The 4488-nt window shown below is 39.7% G+C and overlaps 1 long non-coding RNA gene across 1 annotated transcript; it reads right to left on the reverse strand.

Moving 5' to 3' along the window:
• Positions 1–3021: 3021 nt before the first annotated feature.
• On the reverse strand, positions 3022–3861 carry LOC117808240. Its single transcript, XR_004630191.1, has 4 exons — positions 3779–3861; positions 3660–3684; positions 3496–3559; positions 3022–3292 (listed from the first exon to the last, which is right to left on the reverse strand). It is a non-coding gene; the product is annotated as an uncharacterized LOC117808240 (long non-coding RNA).
• Positions 3862–4488: the final 627 nt, after the last annotated feature.

Here is a 4488-nt window from a genome sequence, read left to right on the forward strand (position 1 = left end):
CTTCTTTGTTAGTGACAATTTGAGCGGTGAAAACCTCTCCTTACTGGCCTCGTTTGTTGCAAGATGTCGGTTTTGTGCTGTAGGGGACAAGGTGTGTGTCAGACACTCTCCTGTATCAATGAGCAACATACAAGTTGCCCAGTTCTGGCAATCATTGCTTATTGACGATGATATCAGCTTCTTGTAACGATGGTCAACGTCTCAGTAAGTCATGTTTCTCCGGCAATCAGAGATACATGACTTACTTCTCAGTGTGCTGCATGCTTTACAGTTCAGTCTGCAACTTTATAGTCATATCTTGGTTCAGTACATCCCCCATCTGTCTCTGGTCAGTCTCAGTTTCACTGTAAATAGTAAGTTACACAAAGGCTTCACTCTGGCTTGTGTCGAGAGGTATGAACCTGAGAAAGGCTTTCAAATTAGGGGTTTTAAGTTTGCTGAAATAACATCATAAAACAGAATTTTGAAGAGTCTCAGATTCATTGTAAATAAAATATACACTGACTACCTGAAACTTGTCTGAATGTAAAAGCAAAAGAATATAAAGACAGATAAAGAGTAGAGGACACAGCTGGTGTGTTCACCACATAAACAGCCATTTTGGTAATATGCGTTACTTTAATCTCGCTCAGCTTCAGCATGATCACTCTCCTTTGCTCTCCCAGAAGAGTACTTTCCATTCAGAATCACAGTTCTGTGTTGAGACAAAGGTTTGAATTGCGCACAATAATTGCAAAAACCTTTCAGGAGCAAAATCACCAAATTACTGTCTCCATTTAACGTCTTAACTCAGATCCAAAACCAGCCCTTCTGGCTTCCTGGAGGCCTTCATTTGCTGTGTTGTGGTTGGAATAAAACACGTCATGCTGTGTCTTCTTCTGGTTTTGCAGCCAAAAAGCTCTGAGCATGGGGATAATAAGGGAAGAGGAAGAGCTGGACTCAAGAAACCAGAACTACACACCTCATTTTACCTTACAGCCCTGCACTTATGAGGTTTACATGTGGTTTGTTCTTCTCTAAACTCCTGGAAGCATGTGCTGAGCTGGGAACTTCTTGTACCACAGTGTCACCTACTGACAACTTTGGGAAGTGAGGGTGTAACTCAGGAGTGTCTTTTTCATGATTTTGAAAGCCAAATAAGACTTGATAATGTTATATTTGGAGTAAAATAAAGTGTATTCCTTCATTGTTGACTCTTTAAAGGTTAGAAAGCTGATTAAAACATAAAATAAAGATTAAAAAATCTGATTTCCTTAAAAATGCTGACTGAATCGCAGGAAAATGGCAGATTTATCAAGTTATTCTGCCCATTTTACCCAGAAAATAACCTGATTTGTCTGAAATAAATGCTCCAATGTTGCTGAGGTCACCAAAGAGGGACTTCTAGAGAGGAAAGCGGAACAAAACTATTAAATCTTCCATCATTTCCCCCTCTCCTGTAACCTTGTTGCACCGCTGGAGCTGAGGTCTAGACATTGTGCAGAAGCAATCGCCATCCATCATGTCCGATTATGCCGTTTAGATGTAATTGCAAACCCTTAAGGATTGCTCCTCCATCTTTATTCCTGAACACATAGACACACACATGCACATAGGACGAAAACACACACCTGCAAGAAGAAGGGAGGGGATGAGGCACAGAGAGAAAGAGGAGGAGGAGGAGGCAGCCATCTTTATACACATTTCACACACAATCAAATTAGAGCTGGCGTTCGATACATCACTGACAAATTGTTTATTAAACAAAAGGCTTGAATTGCAGCATAACTGAGAAGGATTTAAGCGGTTAGAGAGAGAGGGAGCGTGTGTCTCCATGAACACATTACACGCCCATATAAGGACGGCAGCTTCCAACACATTTAGACACAATTCATGTCGTGCAGATGTTTCAAAATGCACCGAGGATGTTAAGATTAGAATGAAATAAAGTCTGTTTGGTCTACATGTGACCACAGAACATTTATCTATACCTCTGTTTCATTCCTAATGGGGTTATTTGTGCTCAAACATGCACTTTGGTTGAAAGTGTCCTCGACTAAATACAGGTTTTATTTATTTAGTCCAGTCTCAGGACTTTCTTTGCCAATTCATCCGTTTCTGGTGAGTCTCAGTTTCACTGTAAATACAGACTACAGGCTCTTTTTCCTGCAAAGTAAGCTCCAATAAAAAAAGGTAGATGTCAACTTAAATACACTTCATGCAAACATTTCATTGACTCCCCTCTGAGTGAGCTTAACAAAAGAAAGACTGTCACATGAGGAAATACTCTGATCTGAAAAGTAACAGCTTGTTCCATCATGAGGTAAAGTCGTCCTCACAGGAGCAGCAATCTGTCAGAACAACTTGAAACATCTATCCAAACTTCTAAAACTCCTCCTGTAACGTGAGAAAGTGCTATTTTTAACAGGTTTGAAGCTTAGAGGAGGCAGAGTTTCTGGACTGTGCAGGAAAATAATACTTTACTAATAACTGCACCCGAGGTAGTGTGTGATTTATGGCTCCCTCATCTTTGTGTGGGCAGCGGGGGGACTTTAAAGTAGATTATTTAAGAGGATGGGAGATGGCAAAAACAGGATTTAGGATTATTCGATCAGTTCAGACACATTAAATGATGCTGATTGATTAGATAAGGTCACTTCTGCTTGTTCTTTTCCCTTGTATGTTAAGTTTTTTAGGCGAGAACAGCTTTCTTTTTGACGTTCTGTTAAGAGTATGTTTAAAGACGTACAACTTTGTTCCTCTTTTGATAAATAATTTGATAATAAAAAGGTTCATACTTTGCTAAATTTCTTATATATTCCTCTTTATTTTTCAGGTCACAAGATGTCTCCAGCTTCACTGAAACCGTCCTCGTCTCTGCACTGCTTTTTTGGCAGGGTGGAGGGGGGCTCAAATAAGGGTTTGACATAACAAACAAAAATGTAACTGATCCGACACCACCTGGGGAATTTCACCCCAGGAAATGAACACTTTAATAAATAAAAAGGCAACACAGGTTCAACAACTGAATTGAGACAGAGACATGGTTCAAAAGAAAATTTAATTACATTTATTGATAATTAAAAATGAGCGCATCTTTGAAGAGAAGGGGGATAGTTACTGCAGCGAGGTCAATTAGTCAGTTTAGGGAGATGTATTAAAGTTTATTACAATATCATTTGTTTATTTTATCTTACAAAGACACTTCCAATCCAATGTGATTTACAATTAGCAAAATGGGAGGGGGAAGTGCAAACAGTGCAGGGAACCACCTTGAGTGCCTAGCCTCGACCAGCAGCTGGCAACCACCTCACTACAGGGGAAATAAAAGTATTAAAGAGAATTAAACCAATTGGTTCTATTAAGAGTGCAACAAGGCAAAACAATCAAGACAAAACAAGTCAATAAAAGGAAAAACAGCAGCTGATAAGGCCTGAAATACAGAAAAGCATTAAGTTTTAAAACTTCTTTATAACAATTCGTAATATACATCAACCCTCATGTTGCTCAACTCACCAGGAACTTGCTTCACTGTAACAATGACAGGAACAGCTACCAAGGACCAACAGGACAACAGACACTAAATACAAGAGATAATAGATCCTTTACAATATTTCCACATCTCAGGAATTAACAATCTTTGATAGAAACAAACCTTATCAAACCAGACACCAGCTCACCTGAGGCAGAGGGGCAGACAGGGGGCTATTCCAGGACAAAATTAAACTTTGTTAGCTTTAAGTAAATGTGAAATTACTTAAAAACAAGCATGGAATAATCCTTTTGATTTCTAACCTACCTCAGTGCAAGGAGCATGTGGCAACCAGCAGGCAAACCAGACGAAAAGGCAGTCATGTTGCCACAGGTGCTTTATATATGGTTCACCTGATTAAGGGGCTGGACCAGAGGAGGAGTTGACCTACTTCCAAGAGGCTGCATTCAAAGCCAACAATGAAAAACCAACACTAGGAGCACTGCTCCCACTACACTTTCAATTCTGAAGATATATTTATTCACATATTTATAGAAACATAACCCCAGAAAAGTCAATGCTGAAAGACTAACATAGATCTATATGCACTGCTCTGACACCCACGCTCATTCACAGCCCCTGGGGGGACAGGAAAACAAGTGACAAGTGAGAAAAGTTCATCTTTACTACAAGTCAGGGACACAAGCACTGACAGAGGGACTTATCACGCATGTAAAACGATATAAGTGAGGTAAAAATAGAGGTTCTGGGAGGCTGGATTAAATTACTGATTCAGGGAGTTTATGCACATGAACTTATAGCAAACCCTCCAAATGTTTATCCTTCCAAAAGCTGCTAAAGTTGAAATTTGAAATATAAATGCAACCCACACATTTAAGCTCTCTCATGGTTTTCAGAGTGCAAGAATTTCACAACGTTGGCATGCACTGCTAATGAACCAGGAGTGAGGAGTACTGGCAGAAACAGAAGGGACAAGAATTGATTAGGTGGGCAGGTTTCATCCATGCATTAGTGTA

This window comes from Notolabrus celidotus, chromosome 24 (genome assembly GCF_009762535.1).
Source record: "Notolabrus celidotus isolate fNotCel1 chromosome 24, fNotCel1.pri, whole genome shotgun sequence".
In the NCBI taxonomy this organism is placed as follows: Eukaryota; Metazoa; Chordata; class Actinopteri; order Labriformes; family Labridae; genus Notolabrus; species Notolabrus celidotus.